Source organism: Sarcophilus harrisii, chromosome 3 (genome assembly GCF_902635505.1).
Source record: "Sarcophilus harrisii chromosome 3, mSarHar1.11, whole genome shotgun sequence".
NCBI lineage: Eukaryota > Metazoa > Chordata > Mammalia > Dasyuromorphia > Dasyuridae > Sarcophilus > Sarcophilus harrisii.
The window spans coordinates 600,362,037-600,380,688 of record NC_045428.1 but is presented as its reverse complement, the minus strand read 5'-3'; the positions used below and the strand labels follow the sequence as shown (position 1 = coordinate 600,380,688).

Genomic DNA, 18,652 nt, shown 5'->3' with positions numbered 1-18,652 from the left:
GGATGGGATGGGGATATCATTCCTTCCATTTACTTTGCATATTGCTTTCTGTATTCTAAGTATTGGCTTTGCCTCAATTCAAAATATCTTTCTATGCTTCTCTGAATTCTTAATATGTATGGCTTATTTAGCAGAAATATTCTCTATATTGATGCACTGCAACTTGTCTATCTGCTTTCCGATCAATGGACACTGACTTTGCTTCCAGTTCTTTGCTAACAAATAGAGGACTATGAATATTTTGGAATATATGAGACTAGTACAACCTGCATGGGGTATATTCCTAAGTAATAGTGGCAAGTTCTGGATGAGAAGTATATTTTAGTGACTTTTTCTATTATCTAAATTGTTTTCCAGAAGTCTTGGACTAACTACTCTTTAATTTTAATTTTATTTAGAGCTTTTCCAGATAAATTTGTTTCCATTATTTAGGTTTATTTTTGATTCTGTTTTCGAATCTATTTATCATTTTCTTCCACTTTATTAGGGGAATTTAGCCCATTTGCATTTGGTGACATTATTGTTAGGATTGGTTTTTTTCCCCCTCTGGTCATTTTCTTAGAAGAAAGTATGTACTTTCTTATTATTTTTTAAATCGTTTCTATCAATTCAAATGTGACATAACCATTCTGATTGAAGTTTCACCACCTAATGTTAGTATCTTTGTTAATCATTGAAGTTCCCTTTTATCAAAGATAAGAACTTTCTTTTGGTACTCCCTTTCCCCTCTTTTTTCCTTGGATTTTCTCTATTTCTCTAAAAAGACAATCCTGAAGCCTTGAGTGATTTAGTAGGTACTAGGTTTTGAGAATTCTCCTAGGCTAGTAGTGCAGTAGGGAAGGAGTTAACTAGGGATCCCATAGCCATATGTTTCTTCTCAGCTCAATGAATGAAGTTACAAAAGAAGCTAGAGAGCAAACAGGGTGTTATGATTTAAAAATAAAGTGCAAAGAAGCATGTCTACTTTCTTATCCTCTTACAAGATATGAGTAATTTCTCCAGTCTTGCTTAATACAATTAAAGGGCAGTGATCCAGTGTATGACCAAAGAATTTGCCACACCTTTAAAAAAGGAAAACTCATTGTTTAGGGAGTCAGTTGAGATAGATGATATTTCCTAGGAGCATTAACCCTGAGATCTGAGAATAGAATTAGTTAAAGAAGAAGAAATCAGTCTTTGAGAAGAAATTGTTCTTCATCCCTTCAGAGGATGGGAGAGTTATTCTCTGTCATCCTTCCACAATTGGCTATTGTATATTTCATTGAAATAAATCTTCCAGTAAGAGACACTGCATCCAATAGAGATCAGGCCAAGATATTTAAGGTGTGATAACAGGCATGATAGCTAGTTCTGTTAGGAGACATACCACATCCAGTATTGAAATAGTATGATGGCACCACGGGAAAAAAAAAAAAAAAAAAAAAAAAGGATATCAGGGATCTATAATGCTGAGGGTGCTAGTTGTTTTAGTCATGTATGCTAATTACCTATACTGTTCTCCATTAGTGTACTTTATATAGAGAGCCTATTCTTCCCAATGATTTTGTATTTTTGGGGGGAGAGTGTTTTCCCAATTTATAAGGGAATCAGATGTTGATACTTTTCCTATAATGCTGTCTCAGCAAGTGTCTTTACTTTGAGCTAATTTTGTCTACAGGCTGACCATTTGTTCCTTCAATGGTATTATATTCAGCTTTTCTTTTTAAGCTATGTTATTTTTGGTTTGAAGTATTTTGCTTTTGCCTTTTAGAATATTGAATTCCAGTACTTTCCCTCTTTTTAGCAGTTGTAGTTGAGTCTTATATGAATTTCTTTGTACTTGAACTCTTTCTTGTTGATTACAGTATTTTCCCCCCCTTGTATTTGAAAATCTTGGATTTTGACTATGACAATCTTGAGTGTTTTCACTTTGGTGATTCCAGAGATGACTGGTGTATTTGTCCTATTTTCACATTGCCTTCTGGTTCTTATAGATCTGAAAATTTTTCCTTTATGATTTCTTAGAATATGGAAGCCAGTTTTTTTTTCTATAATTTTTGGATAGATTGATGATTAGGCTGCTTCCTAGACTTGCTTTCCAAATGATTTGCTTTTTATAGTAGATAATCCATATGGGTTTTCTCATTTTTCAATCTATTGACTTTGTTCTAATATTTCTTCTCTCGCTGAGTTTTATTTTTCCATCCCATTTTCCAAAGAATACATTATTTGGTAATTTTCTAAGCTACCTATTCTCCTACATTTTTTCCCTAGGAGTTTTAATAATTCCATTAAAAGTTTCTTGATTTATTTCTTCTATTCACTTTTGAAGTTCTTATTGTCAAGCAATTCCTTTTTCTGAAATTCTATTTTTTTTTTTTTTTTTTTTTACTTAATTGCTTTTTCTCCTGGTATCTTTTTTTTTTTTTTTTTTTTAACACACAGTATTTTTTCTCATTGTATTCAGCTTTTTTTTTTTTTTCTTTCTTTTGGTTTAATCACCTCTTTAATCTCAGTTTCTAGTTTGGGATTTTTAGGCTTTTCTACGCCATCCCACATTCTTCACAGGAATGAGTAGTTCTTGCCTCAATTTCTCCTCTCTTCAATCTACATGCTGCTACCCCTATTCTGCCATAGATAGGTTAGATGGAGTCATTGTAACCAGGTCCTGACCTTTGCCAGCATCAGACTCCTGGTAGTTTTAGCTGTGAATGTGCCTCATTCTGATTGCACAAATCACCAACTAGGAATGGCAATGTCCCAGGATGTGTCCCTGACAGGTCTTAACTGGATATCAGAGACTGCTGTAGTTTCATGTCTACTGGAGGGCCCCTGGCACAAAATATATAAGTATTGCATTGTCTTCCTCTGTGATTAATACCCTGTGGGAGCTGGCCCTTTCCTCCACTGTGGCTTTGGCAGGAGTCCTGGCTTCAGGACCTGGAGGGCGCTGAGCCTTATATGTTCTGCCTGGCCTTAGTCAAGAGAGTCAGTAAATAGGAAGTGACACTCTGAAGGAATTTAGCTTCTTATGCAGCAAAGGTAAGAGGAAATGTGTTTCTTATTCAGGGGACATTTGGACACAGGTATGAGGAAGGATATGAGATGTTGCCTATGAGCAACAGTTTAGAGACCATTTTGACTAGAACAGAGAGTAAATAAAAGGAGTATTATGAAATGTCCCTAGAATGGTGCCAGATCATGGACATTTTTAATGTCAAATTAAATAGGTTGTATTCCATGGGGGATCACTGGAAATTTTTGACTGGGGACAGGAGAGATAGGGTGTATATTTTTGTAAACTTTCCACAGTCTGTTTGCTTCTCCAATATTCATCTTCTGGCTGCATAAAACATCCTGATTTGTATGAATAGATTCTTCTAGATTAATGTCCAAGGTTGCTTTTTTCCATAAACATTACATTTCCATTTTTTTGTGATCTCTTGTATCTCTTCAAATATTATCTGTGATCCTCATTGCGTTTCTTTGGTAAATAGTTTCATTACTTATTTAGGCAATTTGTAATACTTTTCCTTCATTTTAGCATCTTCAATTCTGACTCTGTGGGAATTCTGCGAATTTTTTCTTTTTGCATTTTGCACATGTTGGGGGCCAACACTAGCAAATTTTCTGTGACTGTTTCTTTGTATTTCTTTTCTTTTCTTTTTTATTGTTGTAAATTTATTTATTTTTAATATACATTGCTTTATGAATCATGTTGGGAGAGCAAAAGGGAAAAACTGTGGGAGAGAGAAAAAAAACAGAAAAAAGAAGTGAACATAGCATGTGTTGATTTACATTCAGTCTCCTTAGATCTTTTTCTGGATGCAGATGACTTTTTCTGTCCAAAGTCTATTGGGATTGCTTTGGATCACTGAATCACTGAGAAATACCAACCCTTTCATTGTTGATCATCACACAGTCTTGCTTTAACTATCTACACTGTATTCCCGGTTCTGCTTGTTTCACTCAGCATCAGTTCGTGTAAATCTTTCCAGGCCTTTCTCTAATCAGCTTGTTCATCATTTTTTATAGAACAATAATGTTCCATTACTTTCAAACACCATAATTTATTCAGCCATTCCCTAATCGATGGCCATATTTTCCAATTCTTTGCTACCACAAAACGAGCTGCTATAAACATTTTTGCACACATGGGTTCTTTCCTGTCCTTTATGATTTCCTTGGGCTACAGATCCAGTAATGGCACTGCTGGGTCAAAGGGTATACTCTGTGATTGTTTCTGGATATATAATGGTGAGTAAGGGAATAAAGCATTTATTAAATGCCTATGATGATTACCCTAATTATTATCTCATGTGAATTCACTATGGAATGTAGGTGCTATAATTATTCTCATTTTATATTGAAAAAGTTAAGGCAGACAGAGACCCCGTAATTTGACCAGGGCCATAGTTAATAAATGTCTGAGGCTGAATTTGGACTCACGTCTACCTGACTTTAGGCCCATCGTTCTATCCATTGGATCACCAGCTCTACCTCTAAATTCCCTGGGATATTGGTAATTCTGAGTCTGCTATAGTACAGTTCATCTTCCAGATCTGTCACAAGAATCTATGGGTTTTCATAATTCAGTAGTTCATTTTTTGAGCCTGCATTTCCAGCTGCTTTACATTGTGGATGATTCCCCTCCCTCCCTCCTTTTTTATTTATTTACTTATTCATTCATTCATTTATTTTATTTTTTTTTACTTTTAGTCAAATCAAGCAATCTATGACACCATAGTATTCTTTAGGGCATTTTCTCCCAATCCCTATTGGAATGAACAAGATGGGTCCCCAAGGCACAATTGCTACCTCTACTCTCAAGACCCTTAAGGTTGTCTAGAGAGATGTCTTTTCTAATACTATTGATGGGGTCCCATCAGTTTGCATCCCTGTTGATGATCAGTGAAAAATCAATTAGTCAAATCTAATTAGCTTTTAGAAAGTTATTTACTAAGGTGGTTTAATAAAATAATTGGTACAAAAATAACCTTTCATAAGTCTCTAACATACTTTTTTCACCAATACCTACAGAGACCAGGGAGGAAGTGGGCTCAGGCTTGAGGAGTGACAGTAGCAAGTAGGCAAATTCACAACTCCTGATCTAAGAAGTTCGATTATTGGAATTTTCAAGCTTTTCCCTTTAGTTATAATGCAGCTTTTCTGCTGCACTCCTTGAATCCAACTCATTATGTCTGGTCTGTCTCCACTATCCATTTTATCACAACCAGATGCCACTGTTCTGGAGATACTGGTAGGATGTGAATGGATGAAAAAGTTCAACTTATTTGTCCCTCTAAAGGGTCTATTCTGGTCAAGGGCAGTGGGAGAAGGAGAAGACTAAGGTATTTTCCTGTTCCTTTCTTCCCGATGATTTCTTCTCAGAAGCCTAGAGAAGAAAAGAGAATAAGCATTTATTAATCACCTACTTTTTGCCAGACATTGTGTTAACATTTTACAAATATTATCTCATTTGAGCTTGAGCTGGAAAGCTTTTTTGACCCTCCAAACAACTGGGTTCTACACTGGCTAATTAATTATAAATCACTCACAGGATGTGACCAAGCAGTTTACTGGATTGTAAAGTGCTTATCGAGTTTCCTTAATAATCTCAAAACAATTCCTGAACAAGGTCATTTCAGTTTATTCAGTGGTTCTCCAGGACATCTATATTAAGGACTTTTTTTTTTTTTTTTTTTTAACAGTTAGTTTAGGACCTATCACTGATTGGATTCAATGGAGATATGTTCTCACCTAATTAATAGCATAATATCATTTTAAGTGTGTGTGTTTCTATATGTGTGCTGTGACTTGATTAATTTACTCACTTGAGCCTGGTCCCATCTGCACCCAACTTTTCTAATCAATTAAAAAACATTTACCAAACTTTTACTGTATGTTAGGCCTGTGCTAAGTGGAGATACAAAGAAAAAGTGAATCTTTTATTTCTTTTGCAGGTTTCCAACAATTTGGAGTAGATTCTTCATACTAGTTATTTTAATTAATTCCTTTCATCTTTTTTTTTTTTTTAAATCTAAGAACCACCAAATCTGAGACCTATGTGGGGTTGAGGGGCTCCAGAGGCACTTAGTTCAACCCACTCTATTTTTGGTTGTTGTTCATCTGTTATGCCTGTTTCCCAGAATTGTTCTGCCTCAGTTTCCCTGGTGACCATCCTCTCTTCCTGGCCATTAGGACTCAGATAATTAGGTCTGTGGAGCTCTGGCCACTCTGGCATTCCAAAGAGTCATAAAACTCTAGATGGCTTATCTTAAATGTTTGGGCATCTTTCTGACTCAGACATCCTATCTCCTAGTTTCTTTACTCCCAACTTATCAGAATTTATAATCCTTCCTTCCTTCCCCCAATCTGTCAGAACTGAATTTATGATCCTTTCCTGGAACTTCCATCCACCCAGTGCTCTGCCCTCACCTTGCCTTTATTTTCCTGTTAGCTGGAGTCCTATAAGAGTCTTTGGAATCCCTCGCTCCTTGTTGGATGTTTTGAGACAAGAGTCCTATCCAGCCGGCTGTCTGAGGCTATGGTTAGTATGGCCACCAGCCCCACCCTTTCTTTCCCTCTTTATCTTTTAATCTACACACTTTATCCCATTCCCTTAATCTACAGACCCTTCTACATCCCCTTATTATCCTCCTCTTCTTTCTTAATAAATTTAGAATATATATATATATATATATATATATATATATATATATATATATATTTCCTCTGTGTCAGTTCTTGCTCTCATTCCTCATTTCTATAACCTAATTATTCTTTTTTAGCTTTTCCTACACAGTTTTCTTTTAAGAATCATATCATGACGTAGGTCATACTCAGTTTTTCTTTTGAACTATCCATTTACTAATGATAGTCTTAGATATATAGTTTACATTTCCACACATAAAACGTAAATGGTTTGTCCTTATTGAGGCCCTTGAAATTAATCTTTGATGTTCAACTGATATTTCTCTTGGATTTTAGATGTCAAATTTTCCATTAAGTCCAGATCTTTTTGCAACAAAATTTTGAAAATCTATTCATTGAGTGTCCATTTTTTTCTCCCCTTCTCCCCTTTATTTCCCATAGCATTATGCTTAACTTTTCAGGATATGATGTTTTTAGCCACAACCTTAAGTTCTTTTTTTTTTTTTTTTTGGTGATATATATAGTGTTCCAAGACCTGTGGTCTTTTAATATAACCACTGCTAGGTCTTGTGTGATTCTGATTGTGGTTCTGTCATATTTGAATTGTTTTTTCTTATATTTTCTTCTTGATCTGGGGATTCCAGAATTTAGTTATAATATTTCTGTAGGATTTCCTTATGGGATCTCTTTCAGGTGGTGGGTGAATTTCAGGTGGGTGAGGGGTAGAATTTTTTTTTTTTTCTGGTTCTACTGTTCCTACTTTCTTGTTCTGCCACATTGTTTGGGACAATTTTCTTTAATTATTTCTTGTATTATTATGTTAAGATTCTTTTTTTGGTTGTACCTTTCAGGTAGTCCAATTATTCTCTTGTTTTCTCTTCCTGATTGTTTCTTCATATCTATTGTTTTTCTTATGAGATGTCTCACACGCTCTTTTTCAATCTTTATATTATATTTTATTTTTTCTTAGTCTATTATAACTTTGCTGAATTACCTTTGTCTAATTCTAGTTTCCTTTTTTTTTATTTCAAAAGCATTTTATTTTTCCCAATTACATGTAAAGATAGTTTTAAACATTTATTTTTGTAAGATTTGAGTTCCAATTTTTTTCTCTTCTCCAAGACAGCAAGCAATCTGATATAGTTTATATATTTACAATAATTTTTTATTAGAGCTTTTTATTTTTCAAAACATACATGTGGACAATTCTTTAACATTAGCCCTTGCAAAACCTTGTGTTCTAATTTTCCTTCCCTTCCCCCATGCCCTCCCCATAGATGGCAAGTATTCTATATGTTAAATATTATAATAATTTAAAAAAGATTTCAATATCAATCATGTTGTGAAAGAAAAATCAGAATAAAAGAGAAAAACCAAAAGAAAAAAGCAAACAAAAAAAGTTGAAAATAGTATATTTCAATTCACATTCAGTCTCTATTGTTCTCTCTCAGATGTGGATGACATTTTCTGTTCTGAATCTATTGGAATTGTTTTGTATCATTGCATTGCTGAGAAGAGCTAAGTTTATTATAGTTGATCATCATACAATCTTGCTGTTACTGTGTACAATGTTCTCCTGGTTTTGCTCAGTTCACTCAGCATCAGTTTCACATTTTTCTGAAATCAACCTGCTCATTAATTCTTTTTTAAAATATTTTTTGTTAATTATTTTATTTTTTCTGATTACATATGTATACCAACTTTTTAATCACATATTTTATGAATTATGTTGGGAGAGAAAAATCAGAACAAAAAGGAAAAACCATGAGAAAGAAAAAAACTGAAAAAAGGAGTGAACATAGCATGTATTGATTTACATTCAGTCTCCATAGTTCTCTTTCTGGATGCAGATGGTACTTTCTATCCAAAGTTTATTGGCATTGTTTTAGATCACTGAACCGCTGAGAAGAACCAAGTCTTTCATAGTTGATCATGGCACATTCTTGCTGTTATTATGCACAATGTATTCTTGGTTCTGCTTGGTTCATGTAAATTTTCCTAGACCTTTCTAAATCAGCTTGTTCATCATTTTTTTATAGAACAATAATAATCCATTACTTTCATGTATTTCATAAATTTCATAATTTATTCAGCCATTCCCCAGTTGTTGAGCATCTATTTATTTTCCATTTCTTTGTTACCAGAAATTGCTGCTACAAACATTTTTGTATATGGGGATCCTTTTCCCTCCTTTATGATTTTCTTGTGGTACAGACCCAGTAGTGACACTGCTGGATAAAAGAGTATGCACAGTTTGATAGACCTTAGGGTGTTGGAATCCTAGTGTCAACTCAACTTGAAACAAGGTGAAAACTCAAGGGAGATTTCAGAATCCTAGTGTTAACTCAATGGAATTGATACAATGCTTATTGGTTCACACCTTAGAGCAAATCCTTACAAGGTGATAAGTTGCTAATACTGATAGACAATAATGCTTGTGTTCACACCTTTAGAGAGCTCATATAAGCAAGATGTATTTAAGTACTCACTGGAGTTCACACGTTTGGGAGATTTCAGGGTTTAGTATGAGATATCTGAATTCATACTTCCCTGCCTCCAGAAGGAGGAGTTAACCTTTGGGAGATCATATATAAAGAGGCTCTTAGCTTCCGGACTTACTTCAGAACATTGATTGGGGTCAGAGAGGAGCACTCTGGGAGGAAGCCCACAAGCCCTCTCTTGGAGGCAAGAGAGATTCATTCCATCTGGAGGCTGAAGAAAGCAGAGGCAAAGGACAAAGTTGCAAGAGCTCTTGCAGATTGTCCCTTGCTTCCACCTCTGCTCTCTCTCCTTGGTTCTAGGAGCTCTTGCATAATTTCAAATTGCTCTCCAGAATGGTTGGATCATTTCACAATACCACCAACAATGTATTAGTGTCCCAGTTTTCCCACATCCTCTTCAACATTTATCATTATCTTTTCTTGTCATCCTAGCCAATCTGATAGGTGTCAGATTGTTCTTAATTGCATTTCTCTAGTTAGTAGTGATTTCGAGCATTTTTTTCATAGATAGATGGCTTTAATTTCTTTGTTTGAAAATTGTCTGTTCATATCCTTTGACCATTTATCACCAATTCTAGTTTTCAAGGAGTTACTTTCTGCATTAAGATTTTGGATCTTTTCTAGTTGGTTGACTTTCTTTTCATAATTTTCTTGTTTTTCTTTGATTTAATTTTTAAAAAAATCTCATTTGATTTTTAAAGTCTTTTTTGCAGTTCTTCCTTGAATTCTTTTTGGGCAGATAACATTTGATTTTTACTCTTTGGAGCAGGAGAGACTTTTTAAAAAAATCAGAATTCTTCTCTGAAGATGAATCCTGGTTTTTCCTATTAGTAACTTTCTATGGTTGGGTTCTTTCTCCTTTGCCTGCTCATTTTATAGCAGATTGTTGGTATAATTACCTCCAGCTTTGAAGTAGTGATGGGGGATAGTGTCTCTGGTCTCAGGTTTTCCTTCAGTTCTCCCCTCCAGTCTCAAACCCAAACCAAAAACTTCACCCTCTGTAAGTGCTTGCAATCAGCAGCATCCCTGCCCCACTGCTTCTGCACTCACTGGGGATCCTTTGGTTTTTCTTGTCCTGGGCTGACATCTTAGCAACACAGCTGTGCCTGGTATCTCTTTTCAGCAGAGGTTCCCTGAGAGTTTCTGTGGGTGAGACTACCTCCCAACCCAGCTAGACCCAGGACTTGCCACTTGCTGTTTCAGTAGAAACATGGCCAAATCTCAATCTTAATGTCTTCAACTCTTCTTTGATTTTCCTCAGGAGGACCCGTTTTGCCTCCACTCTTATTTATTTTTAACCGTGTTATGGTCACTCTGAACTGAAATTTTGTCTTGTTTATGGGGGATATCTGGAAAGCTTGAATTTTTTTGACCAACTTTGCCATTTCCCAAGAATCCTCTCTCAACCTACTGGACCAAGAATTGCCACTTTGTTATATTTGACCAAAAGTTAGTCAATCTTTGCTCGAGGACTTCCAAAGAAAGAAAACCTTCCAGAACACTCTATTCCACTTTAAGATAACTAATTGTTAAGCAGTTTTCCTTCAACTAACCAAGAGGCTCATTTCTGCAATAAGTTTCCTGCAGCAAAGTTTTTAATTACACATATTTTAATTTAAATTTTAGGAGAGTAAAAAAATCTGGGATCTTTCCTTACAGTTGTGGCACTCTTTCTTTTTCTTTTTTTTTTCTTTTTTTATTTAATAGCCTTTTATTTACAGGTTATATGCATGGATAACTTTATAGCGTTAACAATTGCCAAACCTCTTGTTCCAATTTTTCATCTCTTACCTCCCACCCCCTCCCCTAGATGGCAGGATGACCAGTAGATGTTAAATACATTAAAATGTAAATTAGATACACAATAAGTATACATGACCAAAACATTATTTTTCTGTATAAAAAGAATCAGACTCTGAAATATTGTACAATTAGCTTGTGAAGGAAATCAAAAATGCAGGTGTGCATAAATATAGGGATTGGGAATTCAATGTAATGGTTTTTAGTTGTCTCCCAAAGTTCTTTCTCTGGGCATAGTTGGTTCAGTTCATTACTGCTCCATTGGAAATGATTTGGTTGATCTCGTTGCTGAGGATGGCCAGGTCCATCAGAACTGGTCATCATATAGTATTGTTGTTGAAGTATATAATGATCTCTTGGTCCTGCTCATTTCACTCAGCATCAGTTCGTGTAAGTCTCTCCAGGCCTTTCTGAAATCATCCTGTTGGTCATTTCTTACCGAACAGTAATATTCCATAATATTCATATACCACAATTTATTCAGCCATTCTCCAACTGATGGACATCCATTCAGTTTCCAGTTTTTAGCCACTACAAAAAGGGCTGCCACAAACATTCGTGCACATACAGGTCCCTTTCCCTTCTTTATAATCTCTTTGGGATATAAGCCCAGTAGTAACACTGCTGGATCAAAGGGTATGCACAGTTTGATAACTTTTTGAGCATAGTTCCAAACTACTCTCCAAAATGGTTGGATTCGTTCACAACTCCACCAACAATGCATCAATGTCCCAGTTTTCCCGCATCCCCTCCAACAATCATCATTATTTTTTCCTGTCATCTTAGCCAATCTGACAGGTGTGTAGTGGTATCTTAGAGTTGTCTTAATTTGCATTTCTCTGATTAGTAATGACTTGGAGCATCTTTTCATATGACTAGAAATAGTTTCAATTATTCAATTATTATTCAATTCAATTATTATTCAATAACTCAGAAGTGAGCCATAAAGAATAGAACTCATTTTAATTTTGGAAACAACCAGATACCAAATATTGTTTCTAAATGATAATTGATCCCCAATTTATTTCAAGCAATCCAGTATTGTATAATTTGAGGACAATAAAACTTTTAAAATTTCTTAAAAAAAGATTTGAATGATGTTTGACTCAGAGGAAGGAATAAAAATTTTTATAGCCCCTACTCTGTGCCAGACATGATTTTCACAAATATTATTTCATTAATATATCATCCCATTAGTATAATATGAGTAGTGAGCAGATGAGTTGCACCAAAAGGCTCAAATGACTTATATGCATTTCACAAATGATTTACATCTTGGATTCCTGAGGTCATTTCTGGGTGATTTTGGTCTCCTCTTTGTGGCAACTATTCCATATCACTTCTCTAAGAAATAGCAATCACCATAGCCATCTCTTGCCTTTTGTGCATTTCTCATTTTTTTTTTCAGAGTTAACAATTTCTTTGTTTTATTGTATCTGTTGAAAGGCAAATGGTGTCTTCTTAACTTTGTCCTTTATTCTATTTGGGTTTGTAAGTGTAGGGAGCCTATTAATCATAGATCAAGTGATCAGTTCCATTGTAGAGTGCTGGAATCTTTACAAACTGTTAAGCCATTAGAGTTGATAGAGACAATAATTACCTAATTTGGCATGGTTCAATGATTGATTTGATCTTGGAAGGAGATGTTTTGGGCCAGAACTTGAAACAAGGTACTAAGTACAACTGATAGAAAATAATGCTTGTATTCACACCTCCCTTGAAGTTCTTAGGGCCAGAGAGTACTCTGGGAGATAACCCAGAATCCCATTGTCTCTAGAAGGAGGAGTTAACCTTTGGGAGATCATATATATACAGGAAGCTCTTAGAGCTGAGAATTTCTCCGGAACATTGACTGGGGTTGGAGAGGAGCACTCTGGGAGGAAGCCCACAAGCCCTATCTTCGAGGCAAGAGAGATTCATTGCATCTTCCAACTTGGTGCTGGCTGGAGGATGAAGAAAGCAGAGGCAGAAGCCAAGGACAAACATGTAAGAGCTCTTGGAACCAAGCAGAGAGATAGGCCTGAGCTAACCGGGCTATATTGAAGGACACAATAAAAGATCTGAGTTTTTATCAGCTGGCTGCGATTTTGGAGTAATTATTTACTTGTAACTGAAATCAAGGCTGCTTCCAGAAAACCTCCCCGAGAAAACCTCTCTCCCAGAGAGAACCATCTTATTATTATATTTTAAAGAGAAAAAACACCAACAGTAGAGGCTTGGCTAAATTCAAAATCGAATTCCAAACTACCTTGCAGGTTTTATAGAAGCCCAAAGGTAGTGACCAAATGTCTTTTCAGCCAATCTGAGGTATACTTCTGGTGCAGACCCAGAGCAAAGGCTGATTTAGTAGAGGTATTCTTACCTAGTTGAAATAATAAGGAATCAGTGGGTTGGGGTGATTGATCCATTGTTCTACTTCCCTACTCTTATACTTGTTAGTTTTGTTTTTTGTCCTTGCCAGTTCTTTTTCTTATCTAATCCACTGTGCTAGACTTCAGTGGGACTGAAAACAATAGGTAGGAGTGATAAGTTCCTATAGGTCTCCCTCCAGTTTGGTGTGGAACAAATGGGACCTCTAAACATGTCTTTCTAGCTTTTCTTTTCTTTCTTTTTTTAATATGAAATGTCCCATAACCGACTTCTTTTAGGTATGTTCTATCAACTTTCAAGGGTTCTAGGATAGGCTGGGAAGCAAGGTATTATCTGTTACCTCTCTTTTCAAACCTACATTTTATGATTTTTGAGCATGCTAATTAGTTGATGGGACAAAGTAGGAAGAAAGAGAAGTTGGGAAAGAGTCTGATTCATTTCATGCCTGATTTAGGGTGTGTTCTTCTTGAGATAAGATCTGGCTCTTCTTCAAGGTCTTGGAGGATTTCTGAGGAAATTTCTCCTGTATAAGTTGTCATATGATCATAAAAAGAATAAGCATGTCATCATTTCTGATTTTCTGACTTAACTGTTGCCGCCCTCAAAGAAGTCCGCAGATGATAAAGTGAATTGGCTTACTTTCTTAGACTCTCAGGATGCTAGGATCATAAAACCTAGAATTAGGAGACTCAGAGGCCATTGGGTCCAACCCCCTCATCTGATGATGAAGGAAATGATGCAGAGGAGTGAAGTGACTTGACCAGCATCATACAGTGAGTATCTGGAGCAATGTTTGGTTCCAAGTCTCCTGGGCTACAAATTTGGTGAAGAAAACTTTCTACATATATATGTGTATATATACACAGATATATATGTAGAATATATATGTGTGTGTATATATATATATATATGTAGAAAGTTTTGTGTGTACATATACATACATACACACATATATATAGAAAGTTTTGTGTGTGTATGTATATGTGTATATATATATATATACACATTTATAAGTATATATATGCTATTTCTACACATACACACATATGTATGTGCATGTAAATATGTACACACACACATACAAATACATACATATATTTGTAAGAATATTGAACAAAGTTCCACTTATACATTGTCTCGTTCAGTCTTTGAGGGGTAAAATTTTCTTTTTTTTTTTTTTTTTTTTTTTTTTTTTTTAATTTAATAGCCTTTAATTTACAGGATATATATACATGGGTAACTTTACAGCATTAACAATTGCCAAACCTCTTGTTCCAATTTTTCACCTCTTACCCCCCACCCCCCACCCCCTCCCCTAAATGGCAGGATGACCAGTAGATGTTAAATATATTAAAATATAACTTAGATACACAATAAGTATACATGACCACAACATTATTTTGCTGTACAAAAAGAATCAGACTCTGAATTATTGTACAATTAGCTTGTGAAGGAAATCAAAGATGCAGGTGTACATAAATATAGGGACTGGGAATTCAATGTAATGGTTTTTAGTCATCTCCCAGAGTTCTTTTTCTGGGTATAGCCAGTTCAGTTCATTACTGCTCCATTAGAAATGATTTGGTTGATCTCGTTGCTGAGGATGGCCTGATCCATCAGGACTGGTCATCATCTAGTATTGTTGTTGAAGTATATAATGATCTCCTGGTCCTGCTCATTTCACTTAGCATCAGTTCGTGTAAGTCTCTCCAGGCCTTTCTGAAATCATCCTGTTGGTCATTTCTTACAGAACAGTAATATTCCATAATTTTCATATACCACAATTTATTCAGCCATTCTCCAACTGATGGACATCCATTCAGTTTCCAGTTTCTAGCCACTACAAAAAGGGCTGCCACAAACATTCGTGCACATACAGGTCCCTTTCCCTTCTTTATAATCTCTTTGGGATATAATCCCAGTAGTAACACTGCTGGATCAAAGGGTATGCACAGTTTGATAACTTTTTGAGCATAGTTCCAAACTACTCTCCAAAATGGTTGGATTCGTTCACAACTCCACCAACAATGAATCAATGTCCCAGTTTTCCCACATCAGAGGGGTAAAATTTTCATATGGAACCAAAAGTAACAACCTTGGAATGTGACGGAGCAAGAAACTATCTGTATTTGCATAACATATAGGGAAATAAAACTTTTTCAACTTTGAGAGGTTGGATAAACAGACAATGACCTTGTCCATTGGACTTATTTAGACTTTTCTCCACCCACTAATTTAAGCTTGCTAGGCAGGAGAGACTTGGAGTTTAAGAACCGGGATACTCTAATCCTTGGAGATAATTGGTAATCATTAAACCAATAAGAACTATATGGTTTGTAGACTACTCTGAGGAGATGAAAATTTAGGAATATATAAGACAGTCACCATAAGCTAGGTAGAAGTTGTTTGTTTTACTGAAGAAAGAGGAGATCTGGTACTAAGTAGGAAAATTCTCCAAAAGAAAAACATTAAAACATTAGTCTTATGGAATGATTCCACATTATTCTAAAGAACTCAGACCCTAGGGTTGTAAATCTGTTGGGAGGATTGTAAGGGAACAAAGCACAGCTGTGATTTCTTTCTTTCTTTCTTTCTTTCTTTTTTTTTTTTTTTAAAAGACTCTTAAGCTGGAGACAGTGGGGAAGACAGCATCTCAACCAAACTGACTTGGAATATTGTAGTATAAGGATATCAGTAGCCCTGTATGCTCCTAAGGGTGAGTTGCTATAATCATGCATATTTTCTATGTGTCTTTCTGCTTGTATGTTCAATGTTTGTGTCTTTTTTCTGTTGATTATCTCCAATTTCCCCTGTCTATCTTATTTGGATACAGTTGCTTGCAAGTTGTCTTCTTGATTAGTCTGTGAGCTCCTTAAGGACAAGGATACTCTTTTGTCTTTTTTTTGTATCCCCAGTACACAACAAATAGGTATTTGATTAAATTCTGGATGTCTGACTGTGTGCCCACTCTCTCTGATGACCGTTTTTGTATTAAGGGAGCATACCTTTATGGGGGAGATGTTTTCTCACTAAGCCATTTCATTAAATGCCTTTGCTTTGAGCTGATTTTCTCCTTTGGCTGATTATTAAATTTTAAAACATGGATGGGGGCTTGTGAACAGTCAGATTGTAGGGTATACGAAGGGAGTAATGCATAAGACTGTAAAAGTAGCTTAGATCCAGGTTGTGAAGTAATTAAATTAAAATTTATTGACATTTTCTGTTTATTATATCACCATAGTTTTGCATATAAGTCTTTCTCTCCTCAAGATCCATCTAATATAACAAATAGGTTATTTTTTTTTTTTTTGAGAAGGAAAAAAATCAGCACAACCTATTGATATATTGAGAAAGTCCTAAAAAATGTTTCATGTATGCACTTGTTCATCTCCCACTTCCACAAAGGGGTAAGTAGAGGGTGTCTTCTCATCATCCAAGTATCTCTAAAATTGTTTCCAAGGTAGGTTGTTTTTCCTATGTTTCATTGTAAATACAGTATTATGTTACTTCAATTACTTTTATCTTTTTATAAGGTGACTTTTCTCCACTGATTTTTTTTCTCTATAATCTCTGATCCCCTTTCCTCATTTGCTACCCTGTTTTTTTTTTTTGTTTGTTTTTTTTTTTAGGGTTTTGTTGATTAGTTTCTCTCTCTTGATTTTATTTGGTTATGTATTTCTTAGGCCTCTCCCCCTGCTCTTTTCCTCTCAGCTATATACCTCCTTTCTCTTCTCTCCTTCACTTATTTATTAGATTTGTGTCATTTTTTGGTAACCCTTTACAAAAAAAGGATTTTTAAAAACTCTCTTGATTATTCTATTCTTTTCTTTTTATGTACCCTCCCATGTTATGATGTAGTTCTACAAAAGAAACATTCGCTAGTAATCAGAATGTCATCAGGTTCTGTCTATAATGCCTCTCATCTGGCTCTTCACTGTTACTTCTATCAGATTTCTGTCTTCTCCCCTTCATCCCCGTCTTCTTCTCCACTTTTGGAAAGAAATCTCTCTCTGTTGTCACTCTGTTGGTGCCTGTATTTATTCACTCCTTCTGTAATTCTGTTGTTTGTGGTATTTAAGAAGGAAATAATCTCTTCAGTCCCAACTTTCTTTTTAAAAAAAATTTTCATTTTCTTTTCAAAAAATTGAATATCCACTTTTTTTGTCCTGTATGATTAAACTCAAACTTGTAGACTAGATCACACTGGGCTATACCCTGAACTTCTTGTGCTCTTTAGAACACATTATCCCATTCCTACCTCCTTTTTCTAGTAGGTGCAGAATAGTCTTGCATCGTTTGAATGTCCTTTTCTTAGTATATGAAAGTCCTGATGGATTGCACAACTTGTCTATGAATTGAATTGTTAAATTTAACCACTAAGTATTTAAAGAAATCTTGAGGTTTTTTTTTTTTTTTTTCTGGAGACAATCTGCAACTTCTTTCAATTAGAATTTCATTTTCTATGCTCAGAAATTTTGGGAAGTTTTCTTCTATTATTTCCTTCGTTATGATACTAAAGTTTTTTGTTCTGTCATGTTCTTCTAAAAGACTTCTGATTTTGTCATTGAAATCTGTATGTTTTATTTGTATAGCAAGCATATTTTATTTTAATATTCTTGCTTTTTGACTTCTCTTCTGGAGTGCTTTTCATTCCTGAGCATTTGCATCCCAATACATTGTTCTCTCTTTTGTTTCTTTGGTGAAGTTTGTCATTGCAGATTCAAGTTTTTCTATTTTGTTCATTATTTTTGCTGGGCAAGACAAAAATTCATTCATAATTTTCATTTCTCTTTTATACTAGGAACAATGTGCTGTGATTCTGTGTTTTCTCCAAGTTTTAGAGTCCTCTACCTGATCAACCATTGGATCTTTTTTCACAGTATTTATATATAAATACATGAACTCATTGACAAAATCTGGAGGCTGTGCTTCCTTCTTTTTTAGTGTTTTGCCTCTTGATTTATCTATTTACATTCAAGGTCTTTGAGATTTCTTCTCTTAATTAATTAAAGGAGAAAATAGATAGTAAAACTATACTAGTGGGGAGACTTCAATTTTTCTCTCTCAGAACTAGATAAATCTAACAAAAAAAAATAAACTAGAAAGAAACTAAGGAAATGAATAAGATTTTAGAAAATTTACTTATTAAAGATCTCTGGAGAAAATTGAATAAGAATAAAAAGTGATATACCTTTTTCTCAGAAGCACATGGTTCTTACACAAAAATTGATCATGTATTAGGGCATAAAATCCTCACAAGCAGATGCAGAGAAATAGAAATATTAACTGCATTCTTTTCAGTTGATAATGCAATAAAATTACATTCAATAAAGAGCCATGGAAAAATG

General features: G+C 35.0%; 1 protein-coding gene across 4 annotated transcripts in view; it reads left to right on the top strand.

The window, feature by feature from the left end:
• The first annotated feature begins 2,915 nt into the window (after positions 1–2,915).
• Positions 2,916–18,652, top strand: part of PLA2G4C (phospholipase A2 group IVC) — a 36,843-nt gene continuing 21,106 nt past the window's right edge. The window contains exons 1-2 of one of the 4 annotated variants that reach the window (XM_031963384.1): positions 2,916–3,021; positions 15,923–16,020. The gene's annotated coding sequence lies outside the window, so the exon portion shown is untranslated. Of the gene's footprint in view, positions 3,022–13,716; positions 14,078–15,922; positions 16,021–18,652 lie in introns of those variants that run through there. The other 3 variants (XM_031963383.1, XM_031963385.1, XM_031963386.1) reach the window with 3 other exon arrangements.